Here is a 26,954-nt window from a genome sequence, read left to right on the forward strand (position 1 = left end):
ACTTGATTGTGATACATAATTGCAACAATATTTCATCGAAGATAAAATTAATTATAATTAGTTAAATGTCATTAAAATGGAAAATAAAATATTTTATGAGGTGATTATGAAATAAATAACATATTTAAATGATTAGGAATATTTGTTGCAATGATTTAAAATGTTTCTTAAGATAAATAAATATGTGATTGACATGAAATGAAGAAATGTAATTTATCATCGTGAAAAAAGCAAAGTACTAGTCGGTATTGTTAATTGTTTGACAGTATGTAAAACTGTTAGATTTAGATTGTAATAAAATACGCCATAAGCCATCACTTATTTTGTTAATGGTTCGTCCGCTACGAATGTTTTTTTCTTTAGTTATTTATTTGAAAGAGTATTAAAATTTTCGCAGGTAGATATAGACTAAAGAGTATTTGATAAGAAAAATTTCTCTTTATACGTCCTTTAGAAGTTACGTTTCAAATAATTTCAAAAACATACCCTGTTTCCTTGAAATCACCGACACTGTAACCGCGATTTACATCCAATTTATTTTACATAATTATCTTGATTTAAAATTGGCTCAGCTGATACTGGTATTATCAAGATTTGAAAAAATTGTCTAGCAATTGTACGCGTGTGATGTAAGTGTGTAAAGAGACAATACAATACGTTTTTATTTTATCAAAATGCTTCCTCTAAACTCGATGTTTCTAAAAAATAATATAACCTTCATGAAAATTTACTTTCCCCAAAAAATGTGTTTTTCTTTTAAAAAGACAAATAAAAAATTCATTTTGTAACAAAATCTTGCAAAATATTTTCAGAAAAGAAGTAAACGTATATATGTATATCTATGTATATATGGATATATATTATTAATATTGTGAGAATAGATAATATCTTTACTTGTTTTAAAGAAAGTTACACTTACTTTGCTATTGGTAAGCCAAAATCTCACATCGTCACTGTTACTAACATCATGTACATTCCTCGTCATCTCACGTTATGTAAAAATAAATTCAAAGCTGTCTTCATCGATTACTATTATCATTATTACTTCACACCTTAGAACTAAGAGTATCGCTTAGTCGATTACTTCATAGCAAGATGCGTTTATTAGTCGGTTGTAGCAAAAACTTTTCTTTGAATAAAATAGTGTATTTTTTATATCGTCATTACTTTGTATTTATATGTATATCATTTATCGTAGATTGTAGTTATTTATTTCTATTAGTTATATTATTAAATGTACTTTAAAAAGCTTACATCATAGTGATATTATCCATTCGTGCTTGAAAAGAAGCATTTTATACGATTATGTGTCGCGTGTTCATTGTTAGTTTGTTTTGTTTTAAAATTGTGTCGCTTGAGTGAAACCGCTGGTGAGCGCTTTGGTGTGTAAGTTGGATTGGCCTTGGATTTACTTTTTATTTGTGAATGAGACGGCGTCGACGCTTATGCAGGTTAGCACTTTTTGCATGGTTAATGATTTCCCTCGATTAATGGACGTAGTCCTGCTCTAAGATTTCATCTAAAAATAATCAAGAACATTTCATTCGGCTCTTTTTTCATTCAAAAATTAAATATTTTCCTTAAAATTTAATTAAAAGTGAAAATGGTTTAACTGTAATTTAGAGAATCAAAAAATAAATGAAATTAATAGTCTGGCTTTAAAAATATTATATTTTAAATTTTGTTTTTATTTTTTTCCTTTTATTTGGCTACGAAAGAACCAAAAGATAGGAAAAATTTTAAAAATTAAATAACAAAATAATGAGAAACTTATTATATTGTTCTTAATGAAAAATGTTTTCAAAGAAAATTCTGAAACCTCGATGATGAAAAGAAAATACTGAAAGAGATGATATTTTAAGATGAGAAAAAATAAAGGACTAAAATTACTAAATAATAAAGATATTACAGTACTTTTCACTCTAACAATCCATGTTTCTTTAATTCCGTCAAATTTACTTGTTTTTTAAGAATTACAAATAAAACTATTTGCCTTTATGACTGTAATCGCAGCTCGTAAGTTCATTTTCATCTACCCGTAGTCAAAAGTCTCTCGTGCACGATTTTAAAATTTATATTTTTGTATTATCAAGAACATATAGAGATTGACACTTGTTAACAGAAATAGAAAAACAATTACGAAAATTACTCTATAAAATATTTCTCTACATTATCTTGAATTTGAAAACTTTAATAAATTATCTTTAAAATTTATTCTACGTAATTATTCTCGTAATAGCGATAATTATGAAATTATTATCTAAAATTATTCTACAAATTAATTTATATTCATATTACCTACAGTTCAAGATTTACTACCGGCGGAAATTGTGCGAACGCTAACATCTCGAGTTATTAAAAAACACACCCGCACAGATAGAGTTATAACTGCGTTAAAAATGAATCTAGAAATTTTTTTTTAAATTGCATTAGAAAGCTTATTAAATTTCCAATGAAATGCCACTATTTTAAGTTGTATTGCATAAAAAGAAAGCGAGATATCATGTTATGAAGACAAAAAATAATTCTATTTTTTTCGGAATTTATTACCCTGACTTTGACTCCTGGCAAAATTTAGAAAGCTATATAATGATATTTAAAAGTGGATCCCAGTAAGAATGTACTTCGTAAAATTAATTTTCGACACTTTTTTCACAGCCACGCAATTGACTCAACGGCGAATCAGAGAAATCGATGATTGAAAATATTGATTCGCACGGTCTGACTCTTTTTCTAATATCTCGTGAACCCGTAAATATTTTTTGCTGTTCTTGGTCTCTATTTGAAGCTTAGGTTACAAGGAATAGTCTGTGAAAGTAACAATTTTTTTCATCAACTTTTTTAAATTTTGCCAAGAGTGAAAGTCAGGGTAATAAATTCCGAAAAAAATAGAATTATTTTTTTGTCTTCATAACATGATATCTCGCTTCCTATTTATGCAATACAACTTAAAATAGTAGCATTTCATTGGAAATTTAATAAGCTTTACAATGCAATTTAAAAAAACATCTAGATTTATTTTTAACGGAATTATCACTCTTTCTGTGCGGGTGTGTTTTTTAATATCTCGAGATATTATCGTTCGCACAATTTCCGCCGGTAGTGTATGATCGATAAAAACATAAAAAGGTATAACTAAAGCAAAATTTTCAAACTGGAGAAACTTGTGATAAATTAATTATAAAACATTAAACAATCCTCATTTTTCATTTAAAAAATAACTAATACATTTACGATGTAAAAATAATCATGCACGGAAGACTTTTTTATTCTTCAAAGAGTAAGACGTGACTTAGAATGCGCACGATTTTCTCTAATGTTTTTCGCTATTTCTTTTTTTGGCTTGTTTTATTATCAAGTCTCGCCATTCTGATCTAAATTCGCTATACGAAGTCTATACTCATCACCAATCACATTAAAATATAAAATTTGTCTCCAAAATAAACAAGAATATATATATATATATATATATATATATATATATATTTATATATATATATATATATATATATTCACATGTGCATCGTACTGTGTACGTATTTGTATATGCATTATTTTAAAAAAGATCATCAGCATCTATTGCATTGAATCTCGAGTAAATACTTTATACATTCGACTCTCGATAATTCTATGTTGAAACACCTGAAATTTTATTTTGAATTATCGAGAATTTCGAGTTATAGAATTACATTGGTTAAGGATACAAATGCGGCCAACACCTGTCCTACGACTTCGAATTATCGAGAATCAACTGTATTTAATTAATAATAATAATAATCTCATACTAACTTTCAAAATTAGTACTGCATGACCAAATAGTTAATCAGTTTTACTTCCGATTTTTTCTTTCTTTTTATAATTTACCGACTTTATCAGTTACCAAATATTGTATTTCGTAATACGTAATTGGTTACTTTTTTATATTAAAGTACACTCACTCGTACACGAAACGAGCAACAGTTGTGAACCGATATAACAAACAAGAAAATTTGCCTGCTCGTAACGTGATTTTACTTTTAATCAATATTATTATTTATTTTATATATTAGTCATATCTAGTAGTCGCGTTTCAAAGAGGCGACTACTTTTTCTTTATTTTTTTACGTCTCACTAATTCCATCCCCTTTTCAAGTGACTAACCTACTCTGTCACTTTACAGTCGCTTCTATTAATTTATTTCTATGAATTTAGCTATAACTAGAATAATTTACTAAATTGCTAGTCGTTTCTCGTTCAATATATTATCAATATTTTATATTTGTATATGTATATGTATATATATATTATTTTTATTTATGTTCATATTTATATATTTATATTTATACGGTTTTCAATTATTTCTAGCGAAATAATCAGTTGGTACTTTGGTTGATTTTCAAGTCCTCTTTTCTGTTCTGTCAATTGTAGACAGATAAGGGCTTTTTTCTCTATTCCTGCGCTATCTTCGTCGCCGTTCTGAGTAATGGTCCCCCCGTCCAAAAAATGATCGTCCTATAAAGGATCACGGTCCGCGAAACGACCAATATATATATTTTTTTTCTTTGAATGTCAATTATTGTTTATATAGAAATTGCTGTGAATTATAAATTGAGTGTTTGTTTTATTCATATATTTTATGTAAATATTTAATGATTAAAATATACCCTGGCAGATTGGACTGAACTAATGTCTATTCAGCTGCGTAGACATTAGGTAAAAATTATTTAAAATGTAAAAAAAGATCCTAAATCAGATAGTTCAACAAAACTTTTGGAATTATCCCTTTTGAAGTACAACAATAATAAAGTTTTCATGGCACAAATTTTTTTAACAGCATCTGTACCTTATGGTGTACCGGCTATCCCTATCAAAAATTTTACTATTCAATTCACTTCACATTTATTAAGTCCCTTTAGTTTGTATATAAGTCAAGTTAATTAATTTAACAAATTTTTTGATAGGTACAGCATGTGCCCTTTAATTCTTTCCGTATACCTAAAATGAGAGACCTTTTGGTCTGTAGCAGACTTTTTATAGGCTGCTGCTGACCATTCCTTTGGTAAGCTACGAGACTATACTTTTGGGCTGCTGCGGTACAACTGGTAGAGGCTCCGGAATTTTCTGTGATGCTCGGTTTTTGACAAAAATATTTTGTGGTGAATTACTGTGATTGCCGCACAAGGACCCTGTGAGACCTTTTTTAGAAAATTACACTCTAAAATGTTTTACTTAAAATGTAAATGAACTAACTTTCAATCTAGTCTTAAATTAAAGCAGTAACTAAAAATAAGTTACTATGATTTACAGAAAATAATTATCCTATATCTTAAAGAATATTAAAACAAAAATCGTACTGAAAAATTGTACCAATGATGAAATTCAATATTATCATCCATTTAAAGTACGTTATAACGTCAGACTGCATTATCGACAGTAGCTTACTTTCAGTTATTGCAAAGAACTTATTTTAAAGTTTTTGCTAAGATACTGACTTTCATGCATAGTGTACTGACTCACACCTTAAATTCCGTAAGAGTGTGTGATTGCATTTAAATAAATCTTTTTTCTGTGTAGTTTTGCTTGTTACATCTGACAAATAATAATTTGTTATATCTTTTATGATTTTAATGTTCAAATGATCAAAATATATTTATTTCTTTTTCAAATTCAAATCTTAATACAATAATATTAGGTTAATTATTAAAATAATTTATAAAGCTTCAAAATTTAATTTATGTTTTTCATTTTTATTTCAGTTTCAAATCTATAAAAATATTTAGAGTGCAAAAAATATTTCGTTCATGTGAACCTTTAAAACATTATCTTTCTACGTATACCTTGTCGGGTTTTTACTCATTTGCAAGTTGAATTATATATTTTTTTGTTATTTATATTAAATAATATATACCTACTTAAATTTTTAACAAGAAACAAGCATCACTGAGAATATAAGGGCCTTATCAGTTTCCTACATTTTTTGTTACCAGAAATCCACTAAACTTCAGCTTTGGATAAGAAAAATTAGATACATTTTACACGGGTACTTTTCCAGCTACCCTGAAAACCAGTTTATTCATAAAATATCCTGAATATCCGGGTTTATTAGGGAAAAATGGACCATGATATGAATGTAATTTTCAAATCGTTTTACGAATCTTTGGTGAAACGTTCCTCGAACGAGAATGTTTTTCTTTACCACTGGGTTGTTTAAGACAAAAATATCCTGTGGGTTGGGAACAATTTTAGCTGATTTATGAACATTTTTTTTACTTTTTCCCTAAAATATAACGAATGTCAGTACCTAATGTTTACCCAGCTGGATAATCTAATCTGCTAGGGTAATTATATATAATTAAATTCATATGGACAATATGGTACATAGATATACACATATATCCATATATATTGGCGTATATAACATTACACAACTAAAAGATTATAGACCCATGTGGAAAATGCCCAAGTTTGCCCTGACAGAATTTGATTTTTGGTCGGGGGCTAGCTGGACTCATAATAATTAATAATTCTTAAGTGTGAAGACAAATGAAAAAATTAATGAAAATTTTTATTTCACGTTTTTCAATGTTGCTAACCCACATTAAATTATACTTTCTTTTTTATTTATGATTAAAAGTCATATAATTAAGAAAACAATTATTAATCAAAATATTTAAAAACTTAAAATTATTTTTATTTTGTGCATATTTGCTATAGAAAGAATTTTGATATTTCGCCCAGATAGACACTGAATTTAACACCGTGACGTTTCTATTTCGGACCTGGCTAAAAGCCGAACAGTGACTAACTTATACATGGGCTCTCTTCCCGTAGCACAACTAGCGCACAACTTTTAGTTGGACTCCCGACCATAAGATGGCTTGCTCCCAGATTCAATTTCCACACGGTAATTATGCAGGTAGATTGACTTAACACTGACTTAGGTTTTACTTGTCATGCAACTTAATATTTCTTACACCGACAGAAATTTCTTACAAAAATTACCTTGCTGTAACCTGAAAGTAAGTGCAAAGTGAATTCCGTCAGTTTTGCACTCACCTGTAGTCAGCAGAATGTTATTTTTTTAAGAAATTTTTTTCAATCAAAGAATCGACTTTTTTTATTAAAAATAAAAAATATTTTGATATAATTATTTTAGTTTCATTTAAATTAAAATTCTTTTAGCTGAATGAGTTTTAAACCATTTTTTATTCAGAATATTTTTGGACTTGCGTTCATCAGGGTTTTTACGATTTCGGGATAATTGAGTAGCTATATACAACAACTCGCCGAACACACGGTCAAACTCTCTAATGCCAGTCAAATGACAGCGAGTGCCTCTGGACTATTCACTGTCACTCAACTTGTATAAACGTGTGCGTTCACGCGTTTAACGAGTTATTTTATGTAGATACTCAATTACTATTTTTGCACTTTTGGTGACTTTTAAACTTTTGTATATTTTGAAATTGATATAGAAAAAAGTTAGGCAAAACATGGTACCGTTAACTGTTACTTCCTAGATATTGAAATTAATAAAATTATAGAAATCTCTCTATGAGTTTTTTGTGTAACATTTTAGTATTAGAAAATAATTAAGTAAAAAGAAACTTTTATGCAAACGTAGAGAAAGGGTCACACATCGGTAGCCTGTCTGCCTTCAGGGGCCGTATTCTCAAATCGGTGATCCTATAGATATTGCCTTTTGTAAGCGATATTCCATTTCTTCTAGAATATTTTTTGAATGATCCGTATAAAGTGAGTACTAGCACTCGAGATACTAGTATTCGAACTTCTAATGTCAAAATAAATTTATTCCTATTTTTTTATTCTAATTCTAGTTTCTACATTATTTTTTAATGTAGTTTTACCTAAAGTGCTTTAAAGGTATGTGTATCTTTTCTTGGTTAATAAAATTAACTCAATTCGTAAACAATATTAAAATGGCTCAAACCACCTGTTGTTGGCCGATTTGGTTGACCAAGAGTGCACCCAGCTTGGTTCAGTTTCTGTCCCAGTAATTAGAACTTGAGTGATTTCCCCTTCCGAATTTGGTGAAAAAAAGAGTTTTGGGATAAATTCAATCTAAGTTTTTCTTTTTTTTGACAAAAATACAATTTTATAAAAAATTATGTACAATTTAATCAAAGTTTTTTCTTGTTTTAAAAATCTATTACAATCATTAAGAAATAAAATTTAAAGAGAAAATGACAATATAAGAGAATGTTAACCTACACATGTGTCGTGCAAAATGTAAGACAAGAAATTATTAATATTTTATAGTTACTATCCAACATTCATACATTGCACTGTGAAGAGGACATCGCTCATTTTAAATATTAATTTTAGATTTATTATGTTAAGTTGCATTTTTCGTTCGTCGTCAGTCGTTCATCGTTCAATCACGGTTAAACGAATTTTAATTAAACATAAATATGTACACTAATATAAATACCCAAAACTCAGTTTTCATGCACTGAGCCTAATGTTATTGTCGCCTAAGGTATCTTTCACAGTGAAGCGTCACATATAAACTTACACATACATATATAAACTAACTACAATAATGTATCAGTACTGTGACAATATCCTTGTTTCAGTAAAGTCCAGTATACTGGTCCAATCTTTTAAGTGAAAATTAATATTCTTGAATTATTTTCCTTAACAACGGCAAAATCAGCATTGAGTCAGTACTCAGCCAGTACTGAAATTTCGCTATTGTCGATTCTGTGTTTAATAACAAAATTTTTAAATTTAAACATTTACCATTTTGTTTGGAAATCTTTTTACAAGTCGATACAGTATTTATAAAATTAGAATAAAAAATAAGTTTTTAAAAAAATAAGTCATTTTAATTGATTAGGTTTAATTCTTAAGTAATCTCTAATATATTCTAATATTTATACTGTTCAATCAATTCGTCTTAGTGCGATGAATAAGATTTTATTATATAGTAATATAAGTCTGAATAAAAAAAAATTTTTAGTAAAAATGTGGTTTTTTTAGCTTTAATTGGTTTGTTTAAACTTTTTTGAATCCTGATTGAGAAACAATAACATACCAATAAGTTTAAGCTTTTCCGTATGTAAACGTGGGTAGCATATTGGTTAGAGTGTTACTCTATATGTTCGTATGTCGTAGGTTCGATTCCCCCCATGCGTACGTTTTTATTTATGTTCTAAATTTGTGTTTCACCAAATTTGGTTTGTTTCCCAAGTTCTTTTTAAGAAGTCATAAACAGTCATGCTGATGAGAATACGGCCCCAGGTTGTCATAGTAACATAGTTTTTTTTTGTAATTTCAAATTTCCAATACGTTAACCTACCACCATGTAGTTTATTACAAAATCGAAAAGTCACTATTATGAGGGATGATTCAGGTCACTGGTTTTAATTGTATTATTCTGTTTTTAGATTTAACAGCAACGGTTTATGTAAGGGGGGGTAAGGTTAACTTGGTGAAAAGAATGCATATTTTTAATAATTTTTTTTGCGATACAGACAGAGTTAATTTATTTTATAAATTTTTATTAATATTGCAACATTTGAGCAATATTTTTCCGAATTGTCATATCAAAATATTGAGAATTGAGCGAGTGAATATGAATCTCCTGAACGCATCCAAAAAATTTGTTTTGAGGTGTACGCTATAACACACAACAGAATCATTTAAAACAAAAAAATCAACATGTATTTGTTCAAGGAGTTATTTCTTGAGGGATACCCGAGGAATTATGTAAAAAAGTACTGTACCAACTACCAAATTTCTGACTTTTAAAATTTGAGTTATGGCGTACACGGACTTCAAAAACAACAAGTTTTAGAAAAAACGCTTCAATCTTTAAAGATCAGATTCACATTACTTGAAGTTTAGCAGTATTTTTAAAAGTTAAAACGTAATTTTTAAAATTTAGCAATATATATTTCTTATGGCTCAGGAATCTCTTTTCAAATTGAAGTATCCAAAAATATTTTAAATTTAAAAATATGCAAATTACAGATGATTATTTAATAAAAAAACACGAATCTCTAAATCTGAATAAGTGCATGTTCTCTTATTTATGTTTTAAAAGCCTTCCACGTAAAAAAATTGTGCATATACACTTAAAAAAAGTGACATTTCGCATTTGAAAAAGTTGAATTTCACTTATTCTAAGTATATATGAACTTTTTGCTTTAAGTGAAAAACTTTTCACTTATTCAGATTTAGAGAGTGGACCAACGGATGCTCAAATGCTTATAACTCCGTCAATTTTGCTTCAATTGACATGAAATTTTAACACAAATTTCCATAGATATTATGCATTCACTTAAAAAAATGCAAAAAAAATTAAATACCTTACCCCCTATAATAAATGTTATAAATTAAGGTACAATGCTTGGTACCTTGGTTTGCCACACATTGTTAAACTAGACAAAAAAATACTCATAGATTATTTTTAACAGTTTAACGATCACTTCAAATGAAAATTACTCAGCGATGAATGCTAAAAAAATGTATTTGCAAACATTAATGCAACATCGCAAAATGTTTAACTGTTTTACTTTCAACAAAAAATTTAGTTATCTTAGTCTAGAGCTTTAGAATTGTATAAAATATTTTAAATATTTTTTCGCTAGTGATTCCTACACAATTATGTGTTGTGTGGATACTCTGTCTGACTAATCTACCGCGTTTTGCTAAACTCTGTCCTATATGTTTAAAAGTATATTTAGTTAAAACTAAAACTTTTATTTTCATAAACTTGAACCTTTAATTTTTGTAAATTTCATTTTTTAATATATAATTAATATATTAGTAATTATATATTATTAATATAGTAAATATAACAATTTTTCGCAAGTTTCATGAATTTAATAGTAAATAATAGTTTTTATTTAATAAACAATTGATAATGAATACAGTAATTATTATTTTAAATAATTATTTTTTCTATTTTCAAAAAATATGTAGAAAGGTGATATAAAAAGTGATTCACGTTTTAGAATAAGATGACGTTTCGGTTTATTGATACGTCACCATTATAAGGTAACTTTTATTATAAATTCAAAATAGAACATAACAAAATAAGAGTGAAAATTAAACAATATTAAAAAAGTAATTAAATTGTAATACATGATCATCTTGTCAGTATAATAATAATTGAATAAACAAATAATTACAAATCACAAACACACGCGGTTAAAGTGTTTAATCGAATTGACTGCTTTAGTGACAATGTTCTCATTATATACAGAAGAGCGATAGGGTCACTGAACATCAATCACATAGTGCCCTTTGTATTTACCGTCAGCTACTTGCATTTTATCTAACAATATTCATATTTAATTATTCATAATTTAAAGAAAAATAATTCACTATCTATTCATAACATTTAAAGAAGCTTAAGATCTGTTATATAATTAGTATAGGACTTAATTTTATTTTATTAGTACTTCAAAAAAAAGTGTTAACGAAAACAAAAACTTCGAGTCTGTTGTAAACAAAAATCAAACTGAACATCATTCCTTTAATTTTTAAGAAGCAGAGATTACAGATTATGAAACTTCTTATGATAAACGATTAATTTCTAAGTTCTTGTTAGTTTGATTAATACTTTAAGCAACAGGTTTGTAAATTAAAATATTTTAAGTTTTATTTTTTGTCTGCTTTTATTTATGTACTTTATCACTTTCATGATAAGAGGTTGATGCATTTTAATTTAATTACGCAATTCTTAAATTTGAAATTTGTGTTACATTTTTAATATTTAATAAAAGTTACCTGATAATGATAGCGAACCAGTCTACCTTCTTACATATCTTCCAAAAATCGAAATAAATAATAATTATTTAAATGGAAATGTAAAAAAAGAAAAAATATTTAATATTTTATCATTTTAAAAATCATAATTAATATAATTAAGAAAAATTCTTTTTGAAGAAAAAATACAAAAAAATTATTAATAATAAAGTCTGACTATAGCAGAAGTAGTTGTTGATGAAGAAAAACTGTTCACACTTTTGTTTCATAAAATCACAGCCGAGATGGCATTTCGCGGATAAAGTATTCGGTTTTTAAAACGAAAAAATGGAATTGGAATAATTAATCGATTATTCTACTAATGACGTCATTTTCAAATCTTTACATTTTATACAGTTTTTTTATTTTTGTAAATTTATCCTCTTAAGTAATTTGAGTATTTTGTTCACCTCCCTGTTTTTAATAATAATTTTATTTTAAATCGCAAATGTTTTTCCTAATATCTTACTCATTTATTTTTCCTCCTATACCCTTGAAATATAGCTTTTCCTTCCCTTAAAATTCAATTTATAGCTACTTAAATCGCAGACTGAATTTACCTTCAATTTTATTTTTCTATGTCAGGTAAGTAATCGAATTTAAATTCAGTCTTAGAGTTTGATCATTAATTGCGCTTTCATTGTTTTCTGAAAACGTAGCAAACCTTTGACTTGCATTTATTACTATGATATATTATACTATTATATGTATTATAATATATATTATAATATATATTATATTATATATATTGTAATATATATTAAAATATAATATTATATATTATAATTTTATTATTACATTATAAAACCTACAAATTATCTTCTGAAATTATACCACTTAAGTAGTTTATGATGTCGATCTTCAGAAGTGAAGTTATTCTGATCAGTAATGAGTAATAAAAATTGTGCACACAGAATTGACTAGATTTTTGGCATTTTTTGACACTGTATGCAACAATTGAAAGTATCGTGAAAATATCTATGGTTGACGAATTCTCGTTTCTTGAAGCGAGTCTTCAGTCCAGGTAATTCAAAATTCTTGTTATTATTGTAGGAGAACTGAGAGTTTGAAAAATCGAGACATGAAATTCTCGATTATTTCCAATAGTGAAAAAATTTGTCAAGAGTTGACAATCTTGACAGTTTTTTTCAGTACTAGGATTAAATATATTTTGCTTCTTTTTTTTAATCTAACTGTAGTTTTTTTTAAATAACTCTGATTCTTAAATATTATTTTAAGGAACAAACGATCTTTAACAAATATTGAGTGTAAATATTTTTACAGGAGTAGAAAAAATATCCTTGGCATTTTGGTCTTCTTGGCTGATTAGAGAAAAAACCGTGTATTCCGAAATTTTTCCAATTTTTATTTTTCATGGATTCTCTAGTGAACGACGACGAAGCTCCTCCGATGACCTCTATTTTTATTTCTAAAGAATTAACTAACTAGTATACTAGGTTGTTACGGTGGAGAGCGTTGTGGCGACGATTGAAACTCTTCAATTCCGATCTATTAGTTTGTACTGTCGTACGACACCTAAAAAATAAAATGTACAATTTTATAATAAATTGTTAAAATATAACAAGGAAATATAACAAGGATAAAATATAATAAGGATTCGCGAGTCGTTCAATTTCTAGTATGCGCGCGCCATTGCTCAGTGCTGTACAATGTAAACGGACCAAAGCCATTGAATATTGGGTAAGACTCCGTCAGAAAAATTACGATTTGCATGGGGTCTTCAGAATTACCTGTAATTTGGTGAAATTGTAGTATTGGATAATAGAAATTAGTCTACCAAATATTTTTTTAAAATTTTCAAAATTGTTAAAGTTACGCCATATTGAATTTTTTTGTCACTATTTTTTTAAATCTTAATATTTCCGAAACTTTTTGATGAAATTCAATAAAATTTGAACAGCTTATATTTGAAACCATGTTCTTTCTGACTGTCACATAAAAAAAAAATTTTTTTTGCCCCGAAAAAGTCAAAAAAAATTTTTTGAATCGCTTTTACGGGAGCGGGACCGATTTTTGAGTTTTTTTGTAAATGAATAAAATATTCCTTATAATTTCACCTTTCATTTAAAAAAAAAGTATGTACACTTGAATAGTTTTCGAGATATCGCAATTTGTCTGAAACATTGCAGCATTTTCGCGTCTGCGCCATAGTGTCACGCGCACTGAACGTTTCACTATAGCTCATTACAGCTGTTCTCGTGTTAACTTATTGACGGATATCTCTTGATGCTTATCTTAAATTGTTTGTGTCTTACATTATTGCTTGCATTTGAATAAAGTTGCGTATTATTTTTCAGGAACGATTCTCACCATTTGTTTTGTGGTTAACATTTTTTTGTATATATGTAAATAATAGGGTAGAGTGGGGTAAAAAAGCCACATTTTTACTTTTGATGTTGTAAAATCTGTATTTAAAATTTTTTTCTCAAATTTCTAATTGTTATTGAAAGTTTAGTTATTAAGCTTGAAAATTCTTGACGGAAATATTTTTTATCTCATGAAAGGACTAAGTTATAAGAGTTTAACGAAAGCACTGTAAGTGGCTTTTTTGCACCACCTGGTGGGGTGAAAAAGCCACCCTACGATTTTAGCAAAACATGTTATCAATTTAGGTATTTTTATAGTTTCCCTTTATTTATATGACAAATAGTCTTATTTGAAAAATATTCTAATAATTATGAAAGAGTTTTTAGCAAGCAAAATTGAAAATTATATTAAGTTTACCTGTTTTCCATTTGCATTGCCAATTTTTCGTACCTTTTTTAGAAGTTTTCTTTAAGTTTTACCACAGATAACATATTTCGTTGCAACCGTTTATTCATTGTTTATTTTTTAAATGCACTTTGAACTACTTTTTCGTCGTGTTTAATTTATTTTATTAAATAAACACGAGAAATTTTGTAAAATAAGAAGGTTAGTTTAAATAGAAAACAAGTGAATTTCACAAAATATTCAATGGATTTTTTGCCCTGGCTTTTTTACACCCAAGACCAGTTATTAAAAAAAGCAAAAATAAATTGTTAATTCAGTTCAATTTCCAAAAATTAATATTGTATACGTTTTCGGTATACTTTTCTCCTTATGTACAAACATTTACTTTTATTATTCGTTCACTTAATCAAATTGTAATATGTTTGAAAAGTTCACCAAAATGTTTTCAAAAAAGCAATAAAAAATTAAAATTACAATAAAAACAATATTAATCTAGGTACAACATTCAAATTAGATTCAAAAGTTGCGTATTACCTAATAGTATTTATATTCTAAACAGCTGATAAATCGGCTTAATAGTTTTTAAATAAAACTCAAATGGCTATTTTACCCCACTCTACCCTATTTTTAGTTTTATTTGTTTTATTTCATTTAATTTTTTTATTAGGTAGGTAGTAGTATAAGCATAGATTTAAGTAAAAGCGATTATTAATCGATAAAATGCCTAGAAGGTAATGCGTTAATCCTGGTAAAAGGAAATCACACGGTTATGTTGATCCAAAAAATCTTCGATTAATTTCGAAAGAGATTAGCAAACAATTTTCAGTCGAGCAAGGTAAATTTATTTGCGACAGTTGTCGTTTAAATTTGAATAGAGGAGGGGAAAGGTCAGTTAGCAAAGGCATAACAGAAAGGACCGAAAGTAATGCCGACAGTTATGTCCAAAATATGGTGTTAGATCAACCGATATCAAATTTATGTAAAATTAATAATGACGCTTCTGAAAAAATGGAACTTGAACTGTTTGAAAATGATGAAGATCAAAATTTTATGAGAGATATACAAAATGATTTTGAAAAAAATAAGAGCATCAAGAAATTGAATTCAATTTTGCAAGTATTAGACTTGGAAAAAATTACAGTAACTAAAGATCTTCACACTAAATTCGCTCAAGAAAAGAAAGTTACTGAAATTCGGGAAGCTGTTGAAAAAGAATTAAAAAAGGTTTTTGTACATACTCAATCAGATAATGCTAATAATGATCTAGCAGGCCTTATATTAGAAATTAAAGAAAAATTAGATAATAAGCCCAGTGACAGAACTTTTAACAATGGTTCCGATGAGTTGGAGCATTCCAAAAATTGTTTCTGAATTTCAGGTGCCTTATAGTTTAGCCATAAAGGCTGTACAGTTGCATGCTAAGAATGGCATTGGATCGACACCAAATCCAATACAAGGTAAAAAATTACTGGAACAGACGGTTCAAGTAGTTAAAGAATTTTATTATGAATGCGATATTAGTCGACAGTTACCCGGAAAAAAAGACTGCCTCTCCGTTAAGCAAGTTGATGGTACTCGAAAATTAATTCAAAAACGATTAATATTGGTAAATTTTAACGAAATTTATGCAAGTTTTAAGAATGACTTTCCAAATTTAAAAATTGGCTTTTCAACTTTTGTTAAATTATATCCTAAAGAGTGTATATTTGCAGGTGCTAGTGGTACGCATTCTATTTGTGTCTGCAAAATTCATGAAAATACGAAACTCTTAATTGATGGAGCTAATATTACTGAACTTGTTGCTGATGACGAACGTCTTTTTTTCTTAAAAACATATAAAACCATGTTGTCTTCAATGGTCTGTGGTACAGAAACTTCTTCTTGCTTCTTAGGTTCTTGTCAATCGTGTCCAGGTGTTGCACCTTTGATTGAAAAATTGGAAACACTTTTTGAAAATAACTGCATTACAAAAATTAGTTACAATAGCTGGACTTCAACTGATTGCACTACATTGGATACTTTTTGTGACTCTACTGAGAAATATTTAGAAAAACTCGAATTTCATCTAAATAATTTGCTCAAACATGATTTCATAGCTAAAAAGCAAAGCCAATTTCTGAAAGATACTAAAGAATCTCTTGAAGAAGGTGTTTTTCTGGTATTATTTGATTTCTCTCAGAATTATGAGACAATAATTCAAAATGCTGTCCAGAGTGAGTATTGGAGTTAAAAACAAATAACGATTCATCCTGCAGTAGTTTACTTCAAAAAGGATGACAAAGTTGAATGTAAGAGCTACGTTATTATTTCCGAGGATTTAGATCACAACACTAGCGCTGTCCATCTATTTATGGAAAAATTAATAAATGACTTGAAAACTGACCATTCCGTTCAAAAAATAATTTATTTCACAGATGGTGCAGCAGCGCAGTATAAAAATAAAAGCAATTTTATTAATCTTGCTTATCACAAACGTGATTTTGGAGTTGAGGCACGCTGGGAATTTTTCGCTACCTCGCATGGAAAAAGCCCATGTGATGGCATAGGAGGAAAATTCAAACGAGAAGCTGGTCGAGCAAGTCTTCAGAAGGAAAGCAATAATCAAATTTTGACTGCCAAAGATTTGTATGAATGGGGTAATAATGCTTTGCCAAAAATAAAAATGCTATTTTGTACGAAGAAAGAGCACGACAAAAAAAATAACAATTTAAAAAAACGGTTTAGCAAAGCTCAAGCGATATCAGGAACACTAAGTTTCCACTCCTTCATACCAACAATGGACAATAAAATTATATGTAGGCAATATTCAAGTTCTACCGAAACATTTGAATTTGAGATTGAAAAAACATCCCTAAGAAAAAAATGAAAAGATAATGTTAGAAAAGGTCGTTTTTGACCCCGAAGCGAGAAGTAAATTTCAAAAGAATTCTTATTTATTTAATAAGAATTGATCACCAGATTTCGAAAGCGAAGAAGAAACATAGAAAAAATAGCAATCGGCCCTTTTCAGGGCCACCAAATACAATTTTTACGAATTTTCCATAGATTTTCCGAGTTTCCCGCCAATAATTACTGTATCCTAAACCGATTTAGACCACTTAAAAATCATTTTGGTACATTTTTCAAGGAATTTTCGTAAATTTTTCAATAGTAACAGAATTTTCATGATTTTTCCTCAATTTCAACACTTTCCGGAGGGTATGAGGGAAAATTAAGACTCGATTCCTAAACTCAAAATCTATAAGAATTCACTCGAAATTTTCATCTTGCTTCGGAGGTCAGCGTAAGTAAGCTGTATGACCTAATGGTAGCGCGAAAATGCTGCAATGTTTCAGACAAGTTGCGATATCTCGAAAACTATTCAAGTGTCCATACTTTTTTTTTAAATGAATGGTGAAATTATAAGGAATATTTTATTCATTTACAAAAAAACTCAAAAATCGGTCCCGCTCCCGTAAAAACGATTCAAAAATTTTTTTTTGACTTTTTCGGGGCAAAAAATTTTTTTTTTTATGTGACAGTCAGAAAGAACATGGTTTGAAATATAAGCTGTTTAAATTTTATTAAATTTCATCAAAAAGTTTCGGAAATATTAAGATTTAAAAAAATAGTGACAAAAAAATTCAATATGGCGTAACTTTAACAATTTTGAAAATTTAAAAAAAATATTTGGTAGACTAATTTCTATTATCCAATACTACAATTTCACCAAATTACAGGTAATTCTGAAGACCCCATGCAAATCGTAATTTTTCTGACGGAGTCTTACCCTATATCTTTCTTTCGGGGTGATTAATATGCGTTACACATCCCTGAATTAAACTTGAGGCGTGGCTTATTTGTTAAACGACTCGTAAGTTTTATGATCTTGATCATTTTCGAAAATTGAACGACTTGCGAGAACTCACTGTAGTATAATAATATAAATGACTGCTGTAAAATTAATGCTAAAATTTTTGGGTTAATTTCATGAATATTTTGCAACAGTGTACGCTCTTGTTATTTTCAAACATCTCAACACTGTACGCTGGTGCTATAAAACTATAAAAATTATGGTCCCGAAAATTAGAAATTGAAGATAATTTCGTCAGCGTGCAGTATGGAATCAGAAAGACGAGATCATTTTTGGGGTGGCGTGTAGTACTGAGGCCCGACTGTGCCATGAAATAGTATAAAAGAGCTCTCACTCTATAGGCGATTTTTAAAAATAATTGTACCCAGTTTCCCAATTCTCTTTCAATGCGTTGAGTTAGCGGTACAAGCGCAGTATGGAAGAAAAAGCGCTGCAACTGTAACTGCAAATGTCCTTTGTGCCTTTTAAATTTTAATAATTCGCAGACTCTTAGCAGGCGATAAGTTAAAAATTTTAGCTATAGATATGCAAGTATCGCTAATCCTAGCAGACAACAATTTCAATGTTTCAAAATTGTCCCTGCAGGTTTGCTGCACGGAAAAAAAAAGTTCACGAATCTCTCGTGAACTAGTATATCACTTTTGGATGGGACACAAAATTTAAAAATTTTCATTCACTTTTGATTAGAAATGGCGAACGTCAACGAAAAACTGAAACAAAGTTAATGAATTTTTGATGAACTGTTAAGGAAGAGTAGTTCGTCAAAAGTAGAGGTACAAGTTCACGAAAAAATCGTAAACTCGCGAGTGTCAGTAGTATGCGCAGTTCGTAATGCGCTTCAAATATGGCTGATCAAGCATTCATCATTCAGTCGGTGTCATCGGTGTTTACATTCGGGAAAATTCTTTGATGAAAGTTATTATTTAGAATCAGTGTTTTTTATTACTTAGTGAATATTTTTGTTTGCTAATTTCCTTTGTGAAACAAATAATTCATAAAATGAATTAAAAGTTACGATAAGGGACTTTTTCTACTTTGCACGGTCCTGAGTTTTACAGCAGACAAAGCTAATCGTTTCGTTTGTCGAAGGACAGTGTATTTATATTTAGCCGTGGCGGTTAGTTGTTAGAAATATTATGTTATAGGGTATAGGTACTAGGTTCGAATCCCGTGAAGCGAATTACGAATTTTAATGGCGATAAAATTGTGTATTCTGTGTAGTTGAGTGCGTAATAGGCGTCAAGTTATCAAATAAAGTGAAATACTATAAAAAAGTAGTGTCTGGAAATTATTTTTTCTTGTTTTTAGCATTTTTTAAAAGTTCACGAATTTTTCGTTAACTTTGACGAAAAGTTCGGAAACCGTACTATGTTTCTAGTGAAGGAGTTGATGAAATTTTGACGAACTGTGTTTGTTGATTTTCAAGAATTTTGTGTCCCATCCAAAAGTGATATACTAGTTCACGAGAGATTCGTGAACTTTTTTTTCCGTGTGGTAACGCTAACCCAACAAAGTGACAGAGAATTTAATATATATATATACAGTCGAACCTGAATAAGAGAGAACTGGATAAGCGAGAAACCTCTATAAGGGAGAGTTATTTGCTGGTCCTGTGACTTAGACTTATGTAGTTAAGAAACTGGATAAGCGAGAAACCTCTATAAGCGAGAGAAAATTGCCGGTCCCTTGAACTCTCGCTTATCCAGGTTCGACTGTATATATATATATATTTAAGGGGACATTCCAGTTCAAAATGTCAAAAAAATAGATTTTTTTTATTTTCTGATTTCTTATAGTGTCAAGAATACTCTCCTAAAATATTATTGCAAAATTCGAAGTAAAACAAAAGTTATACATCCTTATTCTTCGCCATGTCAAAGATGTTTTTGTATGCGGATAACCAATCGAATGATTTAAATGTTTTCTTATTAGCATTTTTTAAAAAAGACAAACAAAAATGTATTTGGTGTTGCTGATCACAAATTAGATATCAAATTTTCAAAATTCAAAATGGTGGATCTAATATGGCGGAAAAGAAAATTTTTTTTTTTAATTATTTTTTCGTTTAATTTTTTTTGTCCACCATATTGCATCCGCCATTTTTAATTTTAAAAAAATGATGTCATATTCGTAATCAGTGACCCCAAAAACCCCCCGTAACGAATTTCAAGCAAATCCGATGATTTGTTAAAAAAAAATTCGAAACTTATGAACAAAAACTTTAAATGCGTTTTTCCCAAAATGTCCTATTTTGATCTGGTAAGAGTGATATCTCGAGTTCTTCTCAAAAAGAGAAATTTTGAATAAAAACACCTTTTTTTGCATATTTTGGGGAAAAAGTACTCTAAAAAAAAGGGGGGGAAGAAAAATCCACTTTTTTGAGGTTCCACACCTAAAGAAATATCTAACGAAGAGAATGTCACTTCGTGTTTGGTTTTATCTGTTTTAGAAAGTTTGGAATCGATCTTACCACCAAAAATGGGCATTTTCGAAAATGGCGTATATCGCCGCCATTTTGAAATAAAAATGAAACAAATTTTTTTTTACAAATTCTTAAATAAATTATTTATTACATGTAAATGAAATTTTTTAAATAAATGTCATAGTTATTTTAATAATATATACTAAAAAAGCCTTCTTTTTGCCTGTTTTGAACTGGAATGTCCCCTTAATAAATATTTAATATATATTTTATATAAAATGTTGGAAAAAACGATCTCCAAAAGGACATATCAATTAAAAAATTTTCTCAATTTGACGTTTCGGAACTGGATCTAGTTTTTTGAAACGTTTTTTTTCTATGCAATTTTGACAAGAATTAATAAAAATTTTTATAAAGAAAAAAGTTATTAAAAAAAAAATCCATTTTTTTAAAAAATTAAAAAATTACTAAAAAAATTTTTTTTAAAGATATTTTTGAAAATCCTTCTGTCTTATGTTAGGTGCTTGTGACCGTAATACACCTACCAAATTTTATCAAAATCCATCAAAACGTGTAAGAGAAAATTTGTCCACAAGAATTGGTGACATACACACCCGCGTGAAAATGAAAGTATGGCTAAAAGATATTAAATCTAGAGAAGTATGTTTTCAGACTGACCAAGTATGGTTGAAAGATAATACAAGTTGACTGCAATTCTACATCAGCCAACTGCCAAACTTCTTAAAGCTGACAAACAATGGCTAATGAGCAAATCCCATTGTTCGAGTACAGCAAAGAATAATGTCAAAAGCTTAGAAAGTATGGGCTCAGGCAAATCGGTTTTATTTTCAAATTTTTCTTTTTTTCCAAAGTCTTGGAAAGTATGGGAAGAAGCTAGAATCAGCTTTTTGGAAAGTTATCATTTTACTTTTAATTTTTTCGTATTTTTCGAAGTCTGGAAAAGTATGTGAAGAAGCTAGTTAAAATTTTTCCACAATTTTTCATTTTACTTTCAATTTTTCCTCGTGAAAATAAAAGTATGGCAAATCAGTTTTTTATGGTAAAAATAATCAAAATTTCAGTCATGTGTAAAAGCCTATGGTTTAATCATATTGAGTGTATGTTAAAATTTTTAAAGGTTGGACTATGGGATATAGCATACAAAGTATTGACAAAAGGAAAAATGTATTTTTTATTAATTTTATTATATTATAAATTATAACTATAATATATAAATTTTTATTTTAAACAGAAATTTAAATAAGCAAAAATAAAGGCATCCCGAGTCGAAATTTAAGACCTACTTTAAGCCTGAATTTTCAGGGTTTGTTGACTATTAGTAGTAGTAAAGGAGGTTCTAATTTCAATGCAATTAGGCCCTACTTTGAGTCCCGAAGTCAGCAAAATAAAAATACAAAATCCAACCTGAAATTCGCCAATCTTTCATTTGGAGAACTAAAGGAGGGTCTAGTTCGAATTTCGTATACCTTACTTTCATACTCCTAGACCCTACATTCTGAAGTATAATTTTAAATTATTTTCTTAATGCATTGCTTGAAACACTGCAAATGCAAAAAGTACTCCTAATTGACAAATGCTGATGTGCTTTATAGCGTCTATATACGAACTGTATATAGACGCTATAAAACACATAAAATTCCACTTTTACTCATCCCAAGTGCTTCAATGCAATCTGATCAAATTTTCAAATTTTTCTTTTTCTAGTTGTAGGGTCTAGGAGTATGAAAGTAGGCATTAAAAATCGATAAAGTTTTGCAAAATGCTCGGATTTTAGTGCATAACCTAATTTTGCCTTTCGTCATACTTTGGCAGCCTTCACGAAAAATTAAAGATTCGTTAGACTTACATTTAAAACCGTAAAAATTAATTGAGACCGGTCTATTCTTTGCTTTTTCTTCATTAACTTTCCCAGGCACATTAAAAATCCATAATGTTTTGCAAAATACTCGAATTTTAGTGCATAACTTAATTTTGCCTTTCGTCATACTTTGGCAGCCTTCACGAAAAATTAAAGATTTGCTAGATTTACAATTAAAACTACAAAAATTAATTGAGACCGTTCTATTCTTTGCCTATTCTTTATTAACATTCCCAGGCACATAAAAAATCGATAAAGTTTTTCAAAATACTCGAATTTTAGTGAAAAACATAATTTTGCCTTTCGCCATACTTTGTCAGCCTTCACGAAAAATTAAAGATTCGTTAGACTTACATTTAAAACCGTAAAAATTAATTGAGACTGGTTTATTCTTTGCCTATTCTTTATTAACTTTCCCAGGCACATTAAAAATCGAGATATTTTGCAAAATACTCCAATTTTAGTGAACAACCTAATTTTGCCTTTCGCCATACTTTGGCAGCCTTCACGAAAAATTAAAGATTTGCTAGATTTACAATTAAAACTACAAAAATTAGTTGAGACCGGTCTATCCTTTTCTTATTCTGTGTAAACTTACGTGTCATTTTAAAAATCGATATAGTTTTGCAAAATGCTCAAATTTTAGCGCAAAACCTAATTTTTCTAGACTTTTCCACACTGTAAAAAGCAAGGTATTAATTTAGTACCAAAATTGGTACTAAATCGTAATTTGGTTTTATTTTAGTACCGAAATCAGCTCTAATTTAGAACCTTTCTTTGATAGTGCATACTCTGAAAAATACGAAAATGTTGAAAGTAAAACGAAAAATTTCCAAAAAGCTGATTCTAACTTCTCCCCATACTTTCTAAGACTTTGGAAAAAAGGAAAAATTTGAAAATAAAACCGATTTGCCTGAGCCCATACTTTCTAAGCTTTTGACATTATTCTTTGCTGTACTCGAACAATGGGATTTGCTCATTAGCCATTGTTTGTCAGCTTTAAGAAGTTTGGCAGTTGGCTGATGTAGAATTGCAGTCAACTTGTATTATCTTTCAACCATACTTGGTCAGTCTGAAAACATACTTCTCTAGACTTTAATATCTTTTAGCCATACTTTCATTTTCACGCGGGCACACACACACTCCCATACATACATACACACAAACATCCGGACATTTATTCCTTTCGACGAATTATATATTAACACTTGAAAATTTGTAAAAATATTTTATCCAAAAAAATTCGGCAATCGACATCACTTTACAGTAAGAGGAAGCAAAAAATATAATTTTATATACTAATAAGTATAATATGGAGTGTATAACTCCTTTTTCATTTTAAGTCAAGTATAATAAAGTAAAGATTTCGTTCTTTCTTGTGGCCTAATGGCTTTAAACTTTATTTAAATTACATCAAAATTTTGACGCGTTTCGATGCAGTATTCTGCATCCTTATCAGAAAAAAACGAAACAAAACGTCAGACAAAATAAAAGTCAAAAAATAAATAAACATGGAACATTCAACATTCAGACATAACCTCAAAATAGGTCTGTCACTATTTCTTTAAACTCTTCATAAATGATAAAAGAAATCATAAAATGGTAAAAAACCACGTTTAGACAAACAATAGTAAAAACCTTTTTTGAAAAAAAAACTTTTTCATATGAGATTATATAATAATAAAATTATTAAAAAAGGTTTTTTTCACATTTTTCCATGTGACATATATGCTCCATGGTTTATATTAGTTTAATAATAACCATGGAGCATATATGTCACATGGAAAAATGTGAAAAAAAACCTTTTTTAATAATTTTATTATTATATATTCTCATATGAAAAAGTTTTTTTTTAAAAAAGGTTTTTACAATTGTTTGTCTAAACGTGGTTTTTTACCATTTTATGATTTCTTTTATCATTTATGAAGAGTTTAAAGAAATAGTGAAAGACCTATTTTGAGGTTATGTCTGAATGTTGAATGTTCCATGTTTATTTATTTTTTTACTTTTATTTTGTCTGACGTTTTGTTTCGTTTTTTTCTGATGAGGATGCAGAATACTGCATCGAAACGTGTCAAAATTTTGATGTAATTTAAATAAAGTTTAAAGCCATTAGGCCACAAGAAAGAAGGAAATCTTTACTTTTATATACTAATACAATTTTTAATGTACCTATTGAGGAAAATATGAAAATATATGAAATTTTGACAAGAATTATATTAAAATTGTTAAAAACAATTGAATTTCTGCGAAAAAAAATCCTACAATTTACGGGTTTTTCGTACTTTTTCAAACAAATTACGGACTTTTTTTAAAAAAAGCTTACTTTTAGGGACTTTAAACAAATTTACGGACCTAGTTCGATCCCTGTGCTTAAAATTCCCGGTGGTAGAAAAAAATTCCGTACATATATTCCCGTTCATTTCCCGCACCAAAAAATTTCCCGTACGCTGGACACCCTGTGGGTACAATCCTGAATCGAAATTTGTGGGTAAATTAATAGGCTCTTAGAATTAGAGAGCTGCTCTCTATCATGATTGTAAAAGAAATCATTCCAATTTTTTAACCCTTTGATGGTCGCGTTTTTTGCCGTTATTATAAATGTATAATGTATAATATAATTATAAATGTATAATAATACACAAATAGTATATTTCGTAACGAGTGCGAGCAGAAGCTAATTTTTGAACGAGCACTTTTTTTGGAACAAACTGTAGGCGAAGCTTCGCTTCAAAAATTGGCAACTGCTAGCACTAGTTACGAACGATATTTTTCATAACAAGGTGCAAACAAGTGCCCTTTTTAGCACCGCGTTATGAAAATAAATGTATAATGTTTAGTAAATTTGATTATTCTATTATTTAATATGAGAAGAAAATTTTTTTTATCATGTTTCACCCCTTAAAACTATTCCTAATGTATATGACTACCCAAAAAAATTGAAAATTAATCTAAGTGATAAATTAAATATTTTTTAGCTTCTGTCTGCTTTATAATTATTTACCTATAAATATTCTCTGGTTGTTCAAAAATGAAAAATAATTATAAATAACAACTTGAACACCACCCTCAAAGTCAAATAGCCACCATTTGACGATAATAGTTTTTGTGAATATTTAAGAAAAATCTATAGATTCTAAATGCATCTAAATTATAAAAAAATGTTTCTAAGTAACATAGATATGGATAATATTAATAACCACCCCCCTCGAAACCAGCCCAATTGCATAACAAGATTCAGGCGAATCTGATAAATTTTTTTTATTTTTTTGTCCGCCACATTGTATCCACCGTTTTGAATTTTTGAAAACTGACATCGGATTCGTAAACAGCGACCCCGAAAACCCCCGAGTAACAAATTTTAGTCGAATTTGGTAGATTTTTAAATTGTTTCGTTTTTTGGGGTAGTTTTCATTAAGGTACTACTACTACACTTTAGAATTTTAAAAAATTTGAATTTTCTTTATTGTATTTTTTAACTCATTATGACTTCAGAAAATACCTTCTAAAGTATTCATAACCAATTGTAAAAAATAAAAGTAAATTTTTCAAAAATTATTCAATAAATATAAAGAGTCATTTACAAATTAAGCAAGTCTTTAAGGGGATGGTAGGGTCCAGCTTTTTGTTACGACTAGTAGAAACATTAGTGCTAATGTATGTAACAATGTCTGACATAAAAAAAGTGGAGGGGTTTCAATTTGCAAAAGAATTTTAGGTAATTTATGGATGGCCTCTAACGATACATATAAGGTTTAAACGTGTTTTTCTCAAAATAACGTTTTTTTAAATTGCGGACACTTTATCTCTGAATCTACTGAACCGATTTTTATAAATAATAACTCGTTTTGTTTGTTAGCATGTCCTGTGTGTGAATTCACCAGAAAATGGTCAAAAAATTAAAAAAAAAACATTTTTGCAGACTAGAAAAATACTGAAAAACATAGTGTATTTTTAAACAAATTATTAAAACATCTGCTATTTTTCTATTTTTTCGATTTTTCATTATTGGTGGTGGATTTCTATGCAAGACACCTTTCTTTTTAAAAAGCAGTTTGAATTTTTTGTTTCCGATTTGTCAATCTTGAGTTAAACTGTCCGCAATTGGACAACTAACTTTTTGGAGTTTCGATCTGGATGCTGTCTGCAGATTATGATATTAAATAAAAATTAAAAACAAACCATTATTTTTATTTTCCAAATATGTACTAATATAGGCATAAAAGTTTTTTCATATTTATAATAAAAGACATAAGAAATTTTTTTTTTTTAATTTGGTCTTTTAAGAGCCTTCTAAAGTGTAGTAGTAC

The 26,954-nt window shown here is 28.7% G+C and overlaps 1 long non-coding RNA gene across 1 annotated transcript in view; it reads left to right on the forward strand.

Annotated features, from left to right (window-relative positions):
- The first annotated feature begins 1,320 nt into the window (after positions 1-1,320).
- LOC122502405 overlaps positions 1,321-26,954 on the forward strand; it is a 123,172-nt gene continuing 97,538 nt past the window's right edge. Inside the window, exon 1 of the long non-coding RNA XR_006301635.1 lies at positions 1,321-1,451. This is a non-coding gene — a long non-coding RNA (uncharacterized LOC122502405). The remainder of the gene's footprint in view (positions 1,452-26,954) is intronic.

The sequence above is a fragment of the Leptopilina heterotoma genome, unplaced genomic scaffold, assembly GCF_015476425.1.
Source record: "Leptopilina heterotoma isolate Lh14 unplaced genomic scaffold, ASM1547642v1 Lhet_228, whole genome shotgun sequence".
Lineage (NCBI taxonomy): Eukaryota > Metazoa > Arthropoda > Insecta > Hymenoptera > Figitidae > Leptopilina > Leptopilina heterotoma.